The following is a 20808-nucleotide window of genomic DNA, read 5'->3' on the forward strand; positions in this document are numbered from 1 at the left end:
GGATATTAAAATAGTGAAACTCAGGGAGCCAATTTTGCAGATCCAATCTAAGAGTGTGCCTCCACCACTCTCCAAGGAACTGATCCCATGTGTCCAACATTCTCACTGGATGGGAAAGCACAGTCATTAACAGGCTTAACACATATTTAGCAAGTATTAGAAGGAGCAGCTCTGTCTCAAATAACTTCTGTAAGCTTCTTCTGCACCTGGGAAGTTACAGGTACAGTTGTTTGGTGCGATGGTTTATTAAATTGGAAAGTTCTCAGGAAAATGCTTTTTCTTTGTCTTTCATCAGTAAAGTTAATGAGAGCAGAAGGGAAAAACGCATTGAAAAACAGTCCATAGTACTTTGACAATGGCAGACGTGTCTGCTGCTCTGAAGAGACTTTCATGTCCCTGGTTCTGAGCTCTAAAAGGCACTTATCAATGTGGGTTTCTTCTTTCTCTACACTTCTTTTTTTAAGAATTAATTTTTTTTAGAGGAAATTATGGAATTGCAGAATATTAACCAGATTATTTGCTTCCATTTCAGAGAAGAAAAACTGTAAAGGATCTTTCCATCAGCAATTGCTGCACTGCTGCAGAACACACAAATCAGTTGCTTCTTAAAACAGCAAATTTACCTTTCATTTGGATGCAGGAGACATTCTGTGAGATTATGGCATTTTGTTTTATCCTATAATCTGGGAGGCTTGCTAGTGTGTTTTCTTTAAAGCTAACCTTTCAATGTTGTTTCAAAAACCTGCAGAATTCAAGATCCAGAGAGTTTATCACACAAAGCATGACATAACATGAATTGAATTCTGGAAGTTATGGATCATTTTTTCAACATTTCATCTCTGCATGCTTAGAGTGATTTTCTTTGTAATTAGATCCCATAAACCAACTTTTCCATGAAAATTTGGTGGTGACACAGGAAATTCATTAATTTAAATATCCTAAATATATTCTAAATCCACCAAGTGATTATATCTTAATGGGAGCATTTAAAACCTTTGGAATGGATCTAATATTAGAATCAAGTCATGACTAGTATTTTTTATACTTGACATACTATGATACTTTTTTATATTATCAGATTTGATTTAATAAAAGAAAACTTGACTTCTTGGAAGTAAGCTAGGATGGTTAGAAATACATTAAATTAAAGGTCAATTTTCACCAGAAATAAGGAAAGATTAAATCAGTCCCATTATACAGCTAGTTCAATATTATTGATGGTTATTCAGACAACTGTCTGGCAGTTTTTAAAACTGTGTAAAGGCAAAAAACTTTGAGGAGTATATTCAAAACTCAATATTACTCTTGAAAATTCCCCTAGAAGTATCATATGCTGTATATCACAACTCTCTGGTCTTTATTCTCTGGCTTTATTGTTTTAGCTATCCAGGTACAAGAAGAAGGTGTCTTATCATGCGGCCAAGCCATTGACTGTAACAGCTACTAAATAATGAAAAAGAGAAAGAGATACTATGTCAAGAATTGTTTACCTGAGAAGTGTACTTATAGAGATGAGGGTTGGCTATGACAATTTGTCACTAACCAGCATGTAAAATCACATAGATTAATCTGAAATTTCATAATCTGGATTGTTGCAACAGTTCCTTAATAAAGTAGAAAATAAATAAGAGGAGGCTTGTATTTTGGAGAAAAAGAAAAAAGGAAAGGAAGTGGGACAACCCCCCCCCCCCTTTATTCTTTTAATATTAAGGCAGCTGAGCAAGTTTTATGGAAGTGCATGTGTCTCAATAATCAAGTTCAAGTTTATAAAGTTTGTGGTAACTTCACTGAATATGTCAGGAAAAAACTTGATGTTTCCTTTTCTGTGGGGTCACCTGAAAGCTCTGCACATTAAAGTATCCTTTCAGGCAAAACCACTCCAGATCTAACCTACCCTAGCTTTCTTAAAGTGTCACCTTCATCGCTGTCTAGTTGAAGCTTCAGATTTTGGTCTGGAGGAATAAAAAGGCTCAGAGCTCGAAAATAGAAGACAAAATGAATGAACATAAGAAATAAACAGGAGACTTCTGTTCCTGATGATGCTTCAGGGCATATGGGAGATTAATTTTAGAATTTTGAAAATTTCAGACAAAAATTTTGTTGTGAGAAATGCTATCTCATGCTTTCTCATATCTTCCTTAATGGAAAAAAACCAAAACCAAAACAAAAAAAATGCATCGTCATTTGACCTGAAAAAATCTAGTAGAAATAAATGGTAACATTACTGAGTCAACAATCAGAAAAGAAGTGCCTTTTAACTGCAACTAGGAAATCTAGTTCTCTACAGCTACTGAGAACACAGTATTGGAATAAGCATACCAAGAATGTCCTTGTTGTGTTGGAAGTCACAGACAGAAACTGAATATGGGCTGTTCAAAAGTGGGAACAGTTTCCAAAGGGTAGAACATTTAATGTTCTTCCTTTTAGTCACATAATTCTTTTTTGAATGCAACCCATCTCAGCACATACATGTATCAGGAAAGGATCAAGTATATTTTTCTCTACATCCAGTCAAACACCATTGCTTGTGTTAGAGCTGGATAACAGATTAGTAAAGGGCTGTGAATGATTATTGGCAAAAGAATATTAGTAAATGGTAGCCAGGATTAAAACCTACCTGTTAGTCTAGACCTAACAAGTTAAAAGTTTAATCTATAATTTATTCTCCTATCCTATATAGAATTAAGGCAATATCCAAGAGTAATTTCATAGTTCTCTGTGCTCTCTTCTCCTTACATGACTATGCAGCAAGCTCTGTATCTGATGCATTAAATGAGAAGCTGCAAAGTAACCTCTTCTAGGTTAGACATGAATGTATGAGTGAATAAATCAAATAATTAACCAACATCAGGAAATAAAAAAAATGAAAAGAAGTCAAGAAGGATTGAAAAAAAAATCTGTAAACTTACTGCCTTACATTGTTGAAAAATGAAGGAATATCTCAAGAAATAACTGTCCAGCTCTTGTCTTCTGCCTCCAAGGGACTATTCCATTTCCTGCAAATACTGTTCAAAATGTTGAGTGTTGGGAACTTTATTTGAAGTTGAAGATGTATCATAGTATAAATAGATAAAATAGTGTAGATCCTGCTAAAAAAACTAAGTGTCTCTATTATTTGAATTAGATTTGCAATTGATTTTACCAGACATAGATCTTTCCTCACTTATTTTATTCTTCTTTCAGGTTAATGTTACCGTTAACCACCATCTGACATAATTTTTGACTGTGCCAGGCAAAGCCAGACCTTTCAGCACACGTAAAGGGGCAGGGTATTTTTTCATTTTTTCATTTGTTAAAGGTGCTGAAAGCTCTTACTCCAGCAGTAACTGAGAGTAGTTAGTTATTTGGTGAGCAATCATGTGTAATGGCCTTTTTTTTAAACTTATTTTCCGATCCTATGAAAATATTCAGCTCCTTGGTGAGTCAACCATCTTGTCAAATTATGTAAACCAGTTTTCCTGCAGACAGTGTTTGGTTCTCTGGATGGGGAGTCACTCACAGCCACAGACCTCCGAATCTACATAATTCTTATCACAAAAGCTGATAGAAAGGCATCGGAATCACAAGACCCAGGATTGGAAACTGCTTCAAGCCTGCCCTCTTGCATGACAGCTTCTGAAAGCTGTAACCCTTGGATTTTCATGCCATTTGAACTGGGAGGGTGACAGTGACTGGATGTGGACTGATGTCAGCCCCCATTAAATGGTTATCGGGGAAGACGAGTGTCCCTGCGAAAATGAGATGACAGCTGAGCTTTCCTCCAGAGCGCGAGAATTATTGCTCCATTCGGAGCCACAGAGCGCGCCGTGTGTAGGTACTGAAAGAATTCACTGTAGCGTGGTGCACGGTACACCGAGCTGCAAATAGGGTCATTCTTCTCTTCTGAGCCCCAATGCCCAGAGTAATTAACTTCACATGCCATGGCTCAACGCTGAGGCTGAGTTCAAGTGAAGTGGTGAGGAGCCCAGCCCTGAAGGGCATGGTTGCTTGAGTTCTTTATTACAAACACAATGAAAAAAGTAATAGTTTTTGCTGCACAGTGTTTCAGTGCTTCTGCTCAGGAAATGAATTTTGATGTGTTTTGTGTCTCATGAATTCTGCATATTTTATTCCCTGGAGTTTAGTGTAAAAAGCACTTTTTGTGCTGCTAAGTAACATGACTAATTGCACAAACAAAATAAAATCACCCTGCTACATTATGAGGTTGAAATGTCAGGAGCCATCAGGAGGTCCTCAGGAAAGAATGCCTATGTCATTTTAAATATTCTTTACACAGCATCATCTTAAGGCAAACACAGACTCCTTTAGCCAATTTGTGTTTTAAGATTTCAGTTTACCTTTATTTTTAACCATCCCAGGCAAAAAGATTTTCAGCACTGCAGGTATAAGATTTTCATGTAATAATTTGTGCATATAAGTATAAATAAAGTACAAGGTAAATAATAAATGCTGAGAACTAACTCCCTTCTTTAAACAAACCAGAAATCCTAGCCTTAGTTCCAAACCATCTGGAGTGCCTTGATGCTTTCCTTCCCCTCTCTTACAAATTTTGGTACTGGCTTTCATCCTCGGATTTAAACTACTTTTTAAATTGGTTTGGGAAGGCACAGGGAAGGTGGCTGCCACTAGTGGGCATTTATTGAGCCTGAGGTGTGTTTTGTTTTTTCCTCCCTGCCACTCATTCTGCTGCCTACCTAAAGCAGGTCATCTCTGTGTTTCCTTTCAGTTTGTGCACTGATAATCACATCTGTGGGTGGATGAAGAGTTTGAGCTGGCTGCTCCCTGCATTGAAGCTTCAGAAACAAACAATTTAGAAATCCAGAGGTCTAACACCCTGGGTTTTGTGAAACTTTCCCAGGCCTCGTTCCCTATAATCTAGGGGTTCCACTTGCATACCAGAGGGGAGTGTGTGGGAAAGTGGGTGAGGAATAAAAGGGAAGTTTTCTAGACTTCTTCAACAAGCTGTTTGTTGTAAGCAGTTTTGTTGTGCTGCATCTCTCCCACAGGTTTCAGTGAATTGATGCAGACAATCAGCATGCATGTAGGCATACCTGTTATTTCATCTCCTAGGGAAGTTTCTGATCAAAAGAAATAGAAGTGGCTCACAGCAGAAGCCATCTACAGTGGGTGGTGAATGCATGAGGGATTGTCTTGTACATTATCTGTATTGTAGGCTTCAAACCTCTGGTTAACAAGCCTGATAAGTGTGATAGTTGGATAACATGCTCCAGTTTGATAGAAAGCTGCCTAAAGAATACTTATACTGTTGGGGAATTGTAGTCTTTGAAATCATGTATTTGCAAAATATACAGGATAAAAAAGGAGTAAATATTTTAAAGAAATCCTAAAAAAGACTTTCAAGAGTCTATTGTGTCCAACCTTTGCTCAATGATAGAATAAACTGTATCTGGTTTTTTTTTTCTGACAATCCTTCATTCCTGTGGAGAACTACTTCACATACTGTGAGTTATGATTAAAAAGCTGTGGTGAATTACTGAATAGCCTGTGTGTGTTGGGGAATTTAATTTGTAACCTACTGACAAGAAGCCTGTATCTATAAAACAGGTTGAAGGACAAAACTCATTGTCACTACTCAACTAGTCGCCTCTCAAAAACTCTGAAAATCAGAAATGGCACAAGACAAATGGCTTTGAGGTTTTAAGGGAAGGGGGTACAGTCACTTCTCCCTGCAGCAGTAGTAAAGTGACCAGTGGAGTTCTGGGTCTTTGCCTACAGCTTAATAAACTGTTTAAAGTGGATGATGACTGTGAGTCTAAGCAAAATTCACTCTGACCTAGGACTGATCACCACATGGAGGTGGCCTCTTCCTCAAAACTTCGTATAAAACCCCAGAGTCATGAAATGTCTTTTAAACCATTGGCTCAAACCCTCCAATCTTCTGTTGTACAAGTGGATTTGCAGAACTGCAATATGGACTCAGCTGCTAACCTGTTCCTTTCAACCTCCTTTCATTAAAAACATGCTGCTCTGCCCTGCAAATAGGATCAAGACTTGAAAAAGGCTTTCTGTAAGCACTGGAAACAACAGGCAGCATTTTTCTGCTGGGCAATGCACATCTAATAACAGAGCTCCATGTGTATATAAAGTAAATTATGAGGCAAATTGTTAAGACTAGTCAGAATGCCACTACAGATACTATTGTGCAAACTGAAAAATGGTGCAGTGATGGTTATATAAAATAGGAAAAGATCAAGGAAAAAACCTGCAGCTTGACAGGTGTAAGGGGCAAGGAGAGGAGAAAGAAAAGAAATAAGCTGGTACTGCAGACAGAGCTACGAGGTGCCTTATAGGTGAATACATAAAATTTGAGCTTGATTTGGTTGATCAAGCAGAGGGAATTTAAAAGGGTCTATATTTTCACCATTATTTAAAGATAATCATGCCTTTTGAATGCATCAGAGGGGAGCAATTAAAATATCAGAGGACAAATCTTCAGTAACAGATTCATTCAAACACTGCTGACCTTCGCTTCCATTTACCTATTTACTGCTTCATAGGTACTTTGTATAATTTATAAGGCACAAATTATTACTCCCTAGAATATCAGAGAAATATGTACTTCCAAAATCAGTTGCCAAGCCCAAGCTGTTTCTCCTGAACGAATGAGCTCACTAAAGATATGAAGAGTGATTTGAAATTCTCCGACAGGAGAGTATGTGAAGTTAAGCCAAACTGCTGCTTCCCTGCCAGTCTGGTTTTTGTCTTTGGAACAAGTGGCAGCCTCATTGAGCAGAAATACAGATAGCACAGTACTACCTAAAATGCTAGGTACTTATTAGATTAGTTACAATGAGAGAAAGATTCTATCAAATCATCATTCTCCTCATTAAATGACCTCTAAAATTATGGAGAACTGAAAGAATTTTTTCACATACAAAGAGATGTCTCCCTATATATTAATTTAAAGAAGGGAGAGCAGACATTACATGTGGTGTCAGATTTGTAAATCTCAAAGGGTAATGTACGATTTCATTATCTCAGATATATTCTCACTAGAGGATAAAAAAGACACCAACGGTACAATTTTAGACAGCTCAACTATGCCTAATGGAAGAGATACAGTACAGTATATCTTTTTATAATTTACAATGTAGTGCTAAGAAAGCTCTGGCCCAGTTGGGAGATTCTCACTTATTCAAGTGGTTCTATTTAAGTCAATGGAAAGAGTAGTGCCAGGATTTCTTTGCCTTTTCATGGGAAAGGACCTCTTGAATTCAGCTGATTAGCACATTTGGATTTCAGGGATAATGGTCTGATTATTTTTTTTTTCCCAGAAGGGGAATAGTCTTATGAATATCAACATACTTTTTATTTGTGTGTGTGTATGTGTGTCATTCTATACCAGAAGTGGGACACTATTTTATTTTAGAAGTGAAAGATTGAAGAGGCTAATTTATTATTTGCTTTATGCAGTTTATATCAAGGCTTAACAAAATCTCACTGGACTAAACTCTGTAAATTTCCCAATCCAAAGTTTATTTGAGACTGTTACCAACGTTAATTGCCTTTACAAATTGCTGTATTTTTTTTCCCCAGATTCACATATTTTTTAAAAGTTCATTTCATATTTTCTCAGGGCTTTGCTACCTACTGGGAATCATAGCATGTGTGATAGAGGTGCCAAGATTTAGATATTAAAAAAACAGGAGAATTCATAAATTTAACAACTGAAACAACTGCATTTGGAAATCATGATAATAGCTCCTAGGAGACAACACATTTGTACATTTATGCTAATCAGCCAATTTGCTATTGCTTTCCTTAATGGGGAAAGGTGCTTTTAATGCACAGAGTTCTGCTCCATGAATGATAGATTGAACATTAGGATATTACCCCATGTCAGCTTTTTTTGCTGAAATTTGGACTGTGTCCCCATATCCATGTTATACGTAGCAAGTAAATGAGCACGCTACTAAGTTAATGCAGGACACAATTTTATTTTGCATTTACTTTCTTTTATTATTTCTAGTGCTTCCTCTGGTGGAATTTCTGTTACTCAATTTACACCATAAAGAGGACTCTGAAATTTAGTGACTAGCCTGTTTTGGGATATATGGCTGCACAGCAGAGAAACAGGTGGCAGCACTGTGGCAGAATAGCTCACAGGTGTCTCACACCTGTGTGGTGCTTGGTAAGGCTGGTATAAATGCAGAAGCAAGCACTTTGAAATGAGAGGGCTGCATAGAAGGGTCACAGATTGTTTGAAAAAGCCCCAGTTCAGCACTGAACTCAAATGAAGTGAGAGTATTGTCAGCTCTCTGAAGATCTACTGGTTTGCCTTGATAAGACTTGGCTTTCTACACCTTGTTCCAACCATGATTGCAGTTTCAGACTGAATAGCTGTAATAATAAGAAAGGACATAGCCAGGAACTCTGACTTATCTTGGCCTTTTTACTGGCCTTAGGGTGCTGATGTGATGGTTGCTCCAAAAGAGCAGGGAGAATATAAGGTGAACACCTCTCAAAACCGACTGTGTGTGCTGGAGGTAATTACATGTCATGGGTGTTGCCGTTCTCACTCAGATCCTCTGAAGTCACCCAATCCCTTTTACTAGGGATTTATCTTTCCTAGATATGACTGTTTATGCCTGCTCCTTGCTCCTGATAGCATCAAAATACAAGTTTAATTGTGAAGGGCTATCACTTAAAATGACTGTTTCCAGAGAGATTAGTAATCAGGTATGATGGAACTAGAGAAGTCGATTTACTAAGCAAACACGGCTTAGTAAGACAAATATCCATGAAAAATATTGGCTCCCTCTTGAACAAATTTTAAGACAAACTAACACAATTTAACAAATCTCGCATTCAGAAATATCATTACACTTTTAAAGAGCAATGCATGGTATACACATAAGAAAATAACACTAGGAGATTATTTTCAGTAGAAAGTAGTGGTAGAAGTTTTGCAATATGTCTACTGTCTTCTACACCAGGAATATATCTTCTGAGTTTTCTCCTTATCCTTAAGCAGAGCCAGCATGCTCATTATTTTAATATGACTTGCTTTCAGCCATGCCTGACATGTGCCTCTCTGTGTAGGGAAAAGGAAACCAAAACCCAGCATCCCTTTCTCCATTTTCTATACTCCCTTCACTAGAGTTGCAGATGCTCAGGGAGTAAAGACTTCCTCCTGACTCCAGATGTTTGTCATTTCTCTCACCAATAGATGGGGCTGGGACTTGTGAGAAGCTGAGTATTTCAGCTTTTAGAAAAAGTGGTTATTATGTCACACCAGTCGATAGACTGACAGCATCATAAGTGCTATACTTTTAAAAGACATTTACCAACCCTACAGCATTATACTGTGTTGCACTTACTTTACTAATCTTTATTCCTTTAATAGACCGCTGCATACAGTGCACCTGCTTTGACAGGTGCAAACCTATGTTTTGCTCAGGTTTCTGCACTAAAATTTTAATGCAAGCTGAAAAAATGATGGTTACAGTCTGGCCTTTCACTGGAATGAGGTAATTGTTGCCATCTAGTATACAATGCAGTTTTACTGAAATAAGAATGCTGGACAGAAAAGAAAAGCAAGTATTTCAGGATGTTTTATATTTTTCTTGCTGTATAGATTGCAAGCTTTTAGGAGAAGGTGAACATAATTGTATAAGTGCTGCTTCCATTAAAGAAAAGCTGATAAGGCTAATACTTTTGAAACTGTGTAATAGGAGTTTGTAACATCTAAAAATAGCAGCACCTTTTAAAGACTTGATTTTTAACTCTTAGAATACTTAATGGTTTGAGAGAAATCTCTTCTGGACAAATAGTTTGAGTTCTGAAGAAGAGATAGACACCTGACCTTTGTTTTGCACCAGGTGATGTTTTGCATGATACTGTATGGGATATTCTGGAATCTTCCAAAGAAGGAATCAGAATGTCTAAAGATGTAAGGAAGGAGTTAGCATTTACATGAATATTCAGGAAAAAAAATATCTGCTTGCAGTTACAGCTGTAATGATATAAAGGATTTTATATTGTTAGAGTGGTGTTGGATGCATTGGTTAAACATTGAGCTGTCTGGGAAAAAACTACCTCCTTTCTATTTGGAAGCATCTGATATTTCTTCCATCTGACCAATATAAATTTATTGTAGACTTCAATACAGCAATTTTTGTTCCAATCCTGGTCAAAATTCATGCTACAGTAAAGTAGACAGGACTCTTCTCAAAGTCCAGTTTCAAACACTTTGGCCTTTAGGCAGGAAGTTTGGATTTTGAATACGAATATTTTGTATAACGCATCCTTCCATTCAGATATTCATTAATCTGTCTCAAGAATGTGTTTGTTCCAATAATGTGCAGCTAAACCGTGGCATTAAGTCTAGTGCTTTACATCAGACTATACATCAGCATACATCTGGTCAACTCCTTTTCTCTAGGTGTGGAGGAGACCTGCCGAATTCCCATTACCTAAGTTCTGCAATCACTCTAATAGTATTCAAATGTTTGAATACTATTGAGCAGTTTGTTTAGCTGGGTGACAACTTTGTACTATAGGTAAAATTGGTTTTCTTATTCTCTTCCCAAGAGCAGATTGCAAGCAACTGCTATTTTGTTTTTAATTTTTTATTTAGAGAATATTCCTTTCTCATGCACATTCACACGCACTTCCTTCATTAGTGCAGGTGTTGGTAATTTTTTTTTTAATATAAGAATATTAAAAAGGCCTGAATAATGCACCTTGCACAAGGAGAGACAGATATAGATAAAACAACCATGAATGACAATATATTTGGATAGGGCATCAAAACTACAGCTAAATGAAGATGCAAGTTAGCTGCAAGTTGTGAGCTAGTGATGTCCTTTACAATTAATGACACAGGTTTTAACCCTGTATTAGACTTATCTAAGGCACCTATGGTTTTTTCAAGTTTTATTTGTTTCGTTTTGAGGCAGAGGGTAAAGAATCATATGCTGTTTATTTAGGAATTAAAATTCTTCTTATTATGTGTTAACCAGCTATACACAACACTTCTGCTTTGAAAATATGCTGTTTACAAAAAATATGTAAGCTATTTTCTGCAGTTAAATATGGACTGATATAATCCTTTGAAAAGAGGCATGTGGCATCAATGTGGCAGGGTTGGCACATGATAGGAGATTATCAAAAAGACATTTTTCTTTATCTGGCAAGTTATTTATGCAAATCCACTACATTTTATGTTAGGGATAGGATCTGAGAAGCCCCTGAGCAGGCACCTTGCTACTATTTCAAATAAACTGGAAGGAAGAAAACTGTGCGTGCCTATCAACTATTTCTGTAAATATCATAGCTATTTTTCAGGGTCATTAAACTGGACTATCTATTGTGGATATGTCTAAAAGCCAAAGGTATTTAATGGGAGGTGACAATAAATATTTATGAGACCTTGATTCATCGTGTTTCTTTATATAAATTTGAAAGGTTTATGCAATTAATTTCACTGTGCACTTTGTACAGCTAGTTGGATAATGTTAGTTTGGAAAACTTGTAAATTAAAAACAATGAACTGGGCATGTAAGTAATGTTAGTAATGTCAATTGTCAAAGAACATTATAATGGTATTACAGGGAAAGCCAGAAGGCTCATAAAAAAGAAATGTATTCTTGTTGCAAATCTGAGGGACGTAAAAAAAAAAAACAACAGCTGTTTGACAAGGAATGTAATTTTTCTTTATGAATGATGTGGTCCAAAGAAATTAATTAGCTTAGTTAACCCACTTGCAACCCTAAAATGCTGAGAGCGTTCCAAAAGCCCCAAGTGTCTGTTAGCCTAGGTGATCTTTAGAGGAAACTGTGTGAGTGGTTTTTGCCTTCAGACAGTGTCATGCTGCTATGACAAGATTCTACGAAAAGCACGGACTCATAGCATGCTACATGTCCAAGTTAATATTTCAGCACCTGGTAGCTGAGTTTTCTATGGTATGCATTCCCCAGCAATGTTTTCCACAGTGTGCATCCAGAACAGATTATTTTCATCCAGTATTTCAATCTTTTCTCCCTTATGCTGTAGAGTTGCCAAAGAAATGCTATTTCATTTAAAACCATCTCACATGGATTGCAGGGCCATTAGAGCAATCCCTGAAGAATCTCTTGGAACTCACATTGTCTGGGGGAAAACATAGCCAGGAATAGTTTCCACTGTGGGGACCAGCTCCAAAGCATGAAGGAGTCTGTGATGAAGCTGTCAACTTTCAGGAAAACATAGCCAGTAGGGAATAGATCCCCATCTTTCCTCCACAGTATAGGCTTCCAGAGGAATGAAACTTTTCTGTGACTTGGGGCCAAGAGTGAAATGCAGGCAGTAAATGAAAGGGAGGGGCTAAAGCATTGGTCAGAAGACGACAATGCCATTCTCCAGTAATGGCTATCACAATCCCACACTTTCCAAGAAATATAGCTTCATTTATAATAAAGTTGGTCTCAGGAAGTGACATGACATGGCCTCTTAAAGGCCACAGAGAATGTTAGGATGTTTAGAATGTACTAAATCATGGGAAATGCAAAATACGCTGAGCTTGTTTACATGACCGTGACTTGCTTTCCACAATAACTGTAATCTACTACTTTCTTATCTCTTATTCTTTAATTCAGCTTTTTTTTAAATTCAGCTATTCTTTAATTCATACTGGTTAACCTGAAAAAAATAGGGGAAATCATGCAGCACAAGTTGTGTAAAAGGAGAAGGGAATTTCCATCATGCTCAAAGTAAATCTAGGAGAAGTTAAATGTTAGTCAGCCCAAGTTCCATTATTACAATTGTTAAAAGGGGAATTTGCATAGTAGTTGTTACAGAAATCAGTAATTTCTCATTAAGGTTGCATTTTTGGAAAATCATCCCAAAAACATGTTTTGATTTTTATTTATTTGTGCCTTGAAAATACTAATTGAAACTGTCCTGACCAGAAGGGTATGGTAAGAAATAATAAATATGTAATAAATAAGTTGCTTACATTTACTTCTCTTCCCATATATTTTGTACACATGTAAACATTACATTACTTCACATAGACAAGTATAAAAGGAAATTTGAGCAGAAAATATAATAATACTAGGAGAGAAGAAAGTCATGTCATACAAAATCTTTCTATTAAGAAGCTTGATATTGTAAATCCTGTAAATAAAAGGACCTAGAATTTTGAAATGGATTTTGAAAATGCAACACACAAGTTTATTCCAGAATTTAATAATCAAATTAGTAATTTGAAATTAAATATATATCTGACTTTCAAACATAATAATGTTGGACATGTCATAATTGTTCAAATTTCTGCATACTACAAACTGAACCTTACCAAGTGTTTTAAAGACAACTCCAAGAACTTTCAATGGTCAGTAGCCTTCTTATAGGGAAGCTTTATTTTTTTATCCTAACCAGTCCTGTCACAACTAGTGTTTACAAGCCTGAGGATTAATATGAAACACAAAGGTAGTTATGGTAGACTCCATTAACTGGAAATGCAGCTGTTCATTGTCCTCTTGGTAATGCTCAGTCCTGTGCTGAACTGTCACCCCTGTGGCAATGATTTTGCAAGTGAATTTTGTGTACATGGAGGATTTCCTTTCAACATTTTGAAAAACGCTCTCTTTCCAGTTTCACTGGATGCTTCATTGCTAGTTTAGCAGACCCCTTTATGAAAAAGGAATACTAGAAGTGTTTCTCCTACACTACAGCCTGTATTAGTATATTTGTCATGATCTTTCTTTCATTTTCTTTTTAAATAAGGTTTTTCAGTGAACATCTCTGGGAATTTTTTCGTGGCTGCTAGCATTCTTGCTTTCTGTTTTCAGAAACTGCCTAGTTACAATGCTATGTACAGAAAAGGATTAGATTCTGTAAGCTAGAGGAAGAAGGGAAAATGTTATAAATCTGATGTTAAAATAATTGATACATTATGTACATGTAAATGCTGAATCTATTTGTTTTACACATATGAAAATATATTTTCTTCTCTTTTTGTATAACTTTACTCTTTTGACTTTTAATAGTTACAATTTCAACAATAATTATGGGTCCTCTCATGCTTCTTATGATGTGAGGAGAATACCATTGAGCTATCCCCAGCAATTCCTCTTCTGTTCCCTGACACATTGCAATTAATTTGATGTGTGTTAAATTTTATGAGCTGTAGAGACAAGTCAATTCAATCCAGATCCACTAAAACATTTGGATGTCAGGTATAACAGGAAATCTGTTGCAGAGCATGGATTTGCATCCAGGTTAGCACTAGCTCAATCTCTTTGATTTGAAAGGAATGTGCCAATGATCCCTAGTTGAAAGCTTATGACACAAATATATAAAGGACCTGAAACGGACAAGGAAACTTAATCAGTTTTGACTAAGTATAGAAATATTGGATTGGTTCTTTTAGGTTGCTGTTCCTTAAAACAAAGAAGAAAAATTCCCACCCCATCCTCAGCATTCCAACAAAGGAATCAATAAAGCAATTAGAAAAAAGTGAACTGTATTAAGGTTAAATAGAAGTTCAGCTCACTTATTTGAGGAACTGTCAATACTTTCTTATCAGAAAAATATAAACACATGGGATTTATAGAATATATTGATTATATTAAGATACACCATCTGCTACACAATCCTGTAACCTAGGGCTTTGTTTTCCAGTGATGGTTCCTGAAGGAACAAAGAGAAATAACTGGTCAAAATATTTCTGAAAATCTTTGTTAGTTTATAATCTACCTCAAAGTTACATTCTTGCTTCTTCTACTGAAGAATATCTACTATATAACCATATCTACTTTAATTGTTATTAGTCAGGAGAAAAATATTCATTGATATGTGATGACATTTGAGAGTCTCAGTGTCAGTATCAGGTAAAGAATAATGAACTACTAAAAAACAAGAAGTGAGATTTAGGAGAATGGGTATCAATTTATCTGTTGTTGAACATCTTAGAAAAGAAGTTAGTCTTGATAACTTTGCAGGAGGAACAGATCAATTTGAGGATAACTTTATTTTATAGAGGACGTTTAGCCTTATAATATGCCCCAACAGACCTGACACTGTTTTTTTTCCCCATTGATGGGTTCTCTTACCAACCAGTTCTGTTCCTCTTTTTCTCCTCCTTGCATTTCTCAGGTTTAACCTGCTTTGCAATCATTTCAGTGCTCAAATTTCTGGGGTAGGAAGGGCAATTTTACCTTATTATGTCCATATCCTGACTTCCCCTGGGTATTATATTTAACTTCCCACTTAGAAAATTTTCTGGGACGCTGAATGAAGAACCAGAATTAAAAAGCCAAATGATTTAAGGAACTCAGATACTTGTCCATGACTGAGGCCACAGACAATGCAAGTGTATCAGCAGTGTTGTACATAATGAAGCCTATTTCCCTCATGGCAGTATTTTTGGTTTGATTTTTCTTGTGAAGCTATTGATGCTTCCATTTTGTTGACTTGACTAACTTCAGTGAATTAGAAAATATTCTTTTGCTCATCTCAGCTATGATTATAGTGTTAATGCTTGACTATGGCATAACCAATATACCAAATAGTTTTGACATGCATTTGCATTTTTGTTCTTCTATTTTTAGTTTTTATTTGGGAAATAGTTTGCTCTGAGACTTTGTGTTCTTTCCACTTCTCCACTCATTGTCAAACTTTCTGTGTAAGAGTTAGGATGTCTGAAGAAACAGTTTTCTCTTTCTTTTCCTGGCAAGACCCTAAATAGGTTTGCTGTTATGGTAATGCAAATACTACGGGATAACAAACCCCAACTATTCTGAATACACTAACAAAAAGCATAAAAAAAATTTCCACTGTAAATAGACCAACCTTGATGCATTTCTATCAGCTTAGTCTTGCACTGGAACCTATAAACTGCAATATAACACTGAGAAAAAATCCAGGAAAAATCAGTGTGTGGGGCAAGAAAAAGGAACTGCTGGAGCTTGACCTTCCTGATTATAACATAACTTGAAGGCAAAGAAAATAAGATACACTGTTCATCCAGATTTTCACTGGCATCCTCAGCTCATTAATACCTTTGTCGTACAGAGATTGTTATGAGTTACTATATTTTGTCAGTTAAGCAAAGCAGCAGAAGTAAACAAATTAGAAAAATTCAATGTTGCTTATCTGAATTCAAAACAAGAAATTAAATTGAATGTGGGCAATCTTAAATTTGGTCATAATGTAGATAAACAAGGATAAGTAAATTGGTACAACATTTGCAAATAGATGCAATATTTTAAAACATTTTCTTTTTAAAACCAAATATTTGCTCTATTTAATAGCTATCTGTTTATTTTTGCAGATGAAATAATTGCTCTACTCTCTGTCTTAATTAAACACTGGGTTTAGAAAAGAAGAGTTCATACAAACATGAACTTAGCTTTGCCTATGCCACACTGAATTTTTAAAAAAGTAACAATGTCATTATCATAATCTGATGGCTTGTGTTTTGGTTTTCAGTACATAGCCAAGCATATTGATATGGTTTAGAAATAATTGATGCTGTTGAAGTGCATTTCAAAAATTTAAAAAATATTTTGGTACGAGAGTTTATTCTCATTTTTAGTTGATGTTTTCCAAGAATTTTATTTCCCTCCTGCCCCCCAAAGGAGAGCCATTGAGAATCGGTGGATTATTGAAGAGAACTTACACAAAAAGAGGTCACATTTTGAAGCTACCTGAAGAAATAACTGGTACCTTAAAAGGTCACTTTCAACCTAAAATAAAAATACATTCCATCTTCCTGTTTTCAGATCTTAAAACACTATGTCCTGAGCTACCACATCAGTCAGAAGTAAAACTTTCTTTTCCTTTACAGGCATCTCTAAGGTAAGTACTGACTCATTAATGTGGGAAATGTGTCTGACTTCCAAAGGACAGTGAGACAGCTGAAGGTACTTCTTAAGAGAGGTGTATTCACTTGAGTAATACAGCAAAATACTGAAATAGAAACTTCATCTTTTGGGACACATACTTCTTATGAAAAACAAATACATTAGGCTGTGCAGTCAGATTCATACACTTTCAGTTTCCTGAAATTGCCAAGACATGTCAAGCTGTTAATCATGTTCTGAAGATCATCTACTGACTCCAGCACTTCATTTTAGTAGGAAGTGTCATTGCTAAGGGCTGAGTTTTGCATTCCTTTCTCCAGCAAAACTTCCAGCAGAGGTGTTTGCTAAGCAAAGTTAACAGGATATTATACAATAGTGCATATTCATATGGTTAATTCTTTTTTCTCTCTCTTCACTCTTGACACAAAAGAATATTGGATGCAGAGAGAAAGAAAAGCGTACTGCAAAAGAGAATAGCGTGGCAGTGATGGTACAACATACTGCCTTAACGGGTAAGAGTTGATTTCTGTTTTGATAGCTTAGTGTCATAACTTAGTGAGGTGTACCTTTTTTCCATACTACACAGACACAGAAAGGTGGAAAATACAGTAGGTTTTACCTGTGGTAATGGGGGAGCATTCTTTTATTTTTATGAAAGGCTAATTCTCTTCCCTGAGATTTTGTGGACTCTGAAATGTTATAGGCACATTATGTTTGCCAAGCCTGAGAATGCATTACAAAAGAAAGTCACTTTGACAAAGAGTTTTTATTATTGATTGAATCTATGATGATTTCTAGAAGATACTAGATATAGATCTACATGTTTCCGGGTCTGATTACCAATATAAAAATTACTAAGACTCCATATTTAGCATTGAACATTTGCGTTCAATGTTCAAGTGGAAACTTGATCACCTGTTCAATCTGAGAAACTTCAAAGACATTGGAAGGTGTGAAAGAAACCCCCCAAAAAAACTAAAAGGAGCTTTTGTAACTTTTTAACCCCTTTAATAATGACCTACCTGGGGAATATCCCTCAAACAAGATGAATTCAGTATCCTGGACATTGTCAGCCTCTGAGTAATCATGGCAATCTGGTGTACTCAGGGCTAATTACAGCTGAGAGCAATCAGCAGTCATCTGATTTTTACAGCTGGTAGCAAATGTTTTCATGCACCTATGAGGAATAGGAAGACTAGGAATTCAAAGCTGTGCAGTCAGGGTGCTTCTACTTTGTCCTAAAAGTGGGAGCCATGAGGTGGCCTCCCAAAAAATACAGGATGGTTTCTATATCCATTTAAACTGCCAAGGGAGCACAGAAGGTTCCTTTGTTTACCACTATCTATAGCAAAGATAGATTTGGACGAAAGTGCAATTTTAAAATATTGAGATAGGATTAGTAGGCAGAATTTAGATACATGTAACAGAAAAGGCATGCCTGTTGTATGCTTTATGTCTCTAGAGGGTACAAGCATGTGGAATGATATGCATGTTTACTGTGGAACCATTTTCTTCTTTGATGTTGTAGTATGGTATAGAAAAACAAAGTACTGTTTTGTATGCAGAAATCACTTTGTGGCATAGCTTTGGGAATCTCTGTGCATTTAATAAGGCTTGCTGTGAGAAAGAATCCCTTTGGTTCTCTAGGTGAGGGGGAAATAAATAATTAAAATAGGCTGATTATATAGCTAATACTACATTATGCAAATATGCAACCCAGAGAGGTTTGACACACAATGCATTGATTTATATGCCATTTAAGGGCACCTTATCTTTCTGTTTCTTTATTTATAAGCTGGACTGTGTGTACGCATATCCAGAGAGAGCTGAAGAGCTGCTACTCGCCTTGGTGTCTCAGCCCACAGTTTGGAACTGGTTGAAATGGGGATCCAATTAGAGAAAAGGGCTCAGAATGCACCCATAAATACCATGAACTTCGGCCTAAGCTATAAGCCCTTGGGCAACTTCAAGAAGAGGGAATGGATATTTCCCTCTTGCAAGTTTTTTTTGTTCTTTGGGTGATGGGTCAAGTGAAAGAATGTTTGACAAGGGTGATTTTACAATAGATTCCTGTCAAAATATGGTGGTGAGTCACCATATCTATTTACAGAAAAAAAAAGGATAAATAGAGGTACTTTTCAGTGCAGAATCTCTCTTAACAAAGAGGGCTGGATTTAGAAGAGAAGGAAGTTCTTATTTAGAAGGATGTCAGAAAAGATGAATTAATATGAATTCTTAAGCCATGAGTCTGCATCGGTGGTTTGTTGAATACAAGACTGAAGCATATAAGTTCCACCATTGATTTGGGTTACACACCTCCTTTTTTGCTAGGTATAAGCAGGGAGTCCCACAGAAGCCTAATTCTGGAAACACACAGAATTAATGAGTACTTCTGGTGGTAGCCCTGGGGGCTAGCAATACATTTTTGATCTTGCCTTTGATTTGCTAAATTTTTAAAATGTAGTTTTCATCCTAGTTCACGCTAGTGTCAGTGAGTGTGAGAACTAAATTAGCGTTTGTTCATCCAGTGCTGCTTCCACCAGATGGAAACAGTGATGTTCAGCCTGTCCTGGGGATACAGCTGTCAGAGAAACAGTAAAGAGCCATCAGCTGGTGATGGCTTTTGGGTATTACTGATGTGGATTAGAGCTGATCTATGAATTGGAGTCTTGTATTTTGTATCATAAATTTGTGAGAAGTTAATGCTGTTTTGGCTTTTGTTTATATTCATCTAAGTTGTTAATTATGCAAACTTTTTTATACATATACTACCCTTCTGTATATATTCAGGGAAACATAAAACTGCAATACTAAAGTAAATTAATTATAAATATAGCTCTGTAGCTTTAGGAAATACAACCTACCACCCTATCGTCCCATTAGGAAGAGAGAATAGTTGGGATTTATCACACTGTCTTGCACAAATGTAAATGTCATAGTACAGTGGACTGAGATGCCAACAAAATGTAACTAGAGACTCTACTAGTATCTTAGCATATGTTTCTGAAATGCTGAAATCAAACATGGCCTACAAGCTGTTGTGAAGCTGCTGATGGATTTTCTATCAACCCCTCTATCATGATGAGTAAAAGCTCCGTGAAATAGTGACAAGTTACAAGACAGTTTCCTTAAAATTCAGCACCAGAAGATTATCTTTGAAGTGAACTTGCCTGCATATTTTTTCTGATATTATTTGGCTGGGGAGAATTCTCTCTTTATCAAAGGTCTGTTACCCCAGAGCCAAGATGTTGATAGCGGATGAAAGTGCTACAGTGCCTTGTTACTTTCAGCAGCTTAAAAGCCAATAAAACTAGTTTTTGTCTTGTTTTTTCCTTTGTCTTTTCTTTCTTTCCTCTGGAGGTGTTTGCTATAGTCAAGGTAAGCTACTAAGTTCTTCTTTAATCTGAATCAGAAGACTTTTCACACAAAGTTTAATATTTTCTTTTAAGTAGCCTGTTATCAAGTGAAGGAAGGCTGAGGAGCAGAGAGGCTTCATTTATCTTACCAGTGACAAAAACTGAGAAAAAAAAAGCTGCTGATGAATGTTGTCCCTGTGATTAAAAGCCTGTGAATAGCAGTTGTGGACACTATTCTTTAAAAACAATGGCCATATACAGTACTTTAATTGAACTGTGAAGGCACCAATACAGGGTAAGAGTTAAAATTAAGATTTCAAGTGAAAGCCAGACTGGAAGAAATGTAACCCTTACATCTTATTTGGGAAGAAAACAACAGTTCTTGGATTTGGGTCATTTCATCTCTGTCCTAGGAGATCTAGGGTCGTTAACTTTTAGCAATGGGATTGGAAAGTTTTGTTAGTGGTTTGTTGAGGCACAGTTTTGGAAAGTACCTCATTGTACTTCTCTCTTTCCCTCTTTCATTAAAACCAATAAATGATGTGGCAGAACATTGCAATCTCAGGACTACTTCCTCTATTTTTCAGGCCTTGCATTACATTGGACCACTGCATGAAAAGAGCAAGAAAATCTTAGGAATC

Source organism: Melospiza melodia, chromosome 1 (assembly GCF_035770615.1).
Source record: "Melospiza melodia melodia isolate bMelMel2 chromosome 1, bMelMel2.pri, whole genome shotgun sequence".
NCBI lineage: Eukaryota > Metazoa > Chordata > Aves > Passeriformes > Passerellidae > Melospiza > Melospiza melodia.